Here is a 217-nt window from a genome sequence, read left to right as displayed (position 1 = left end):
GAGGGTGACACGGCACCTCATCCCGGGGCTTGTTGACCTTCTGGTGCCAGGGCTGAGCATCGTGGTCCCAAGGGGTGTCACCCACCATGGGGTGCCTTCTTCTTCCTTTGTGCTTGGGGACGCGGTGCCCACAGCACCTCAATCCTGCAAGTCCAGGCAGTCATGGCCAGCACCCACCCCACCAGCTACCCCTTGCTGCTGGGTGCTGGCAGGGGCC

This window comes from Antrostomus carolinensis, unplaced genomic scaffold (assembly GCF_000700745.2).
Source record: "Antrostomus carolinensis isolate BGI_N321 unplaced genomic scaffold, ASM70074v2 scaffold32066, whole genome shotgun sequence".
In the NCBI taxonomy this organism is placed as follows: Eukaryota; Metazoa; Chordata; class Aves; order Caprimulgiformes; family Caprimulgidae; genus Antrostomus; species Antrostomus carolinensis.
Note: the sequence above shows the minus strand (reverse complement) of the source record.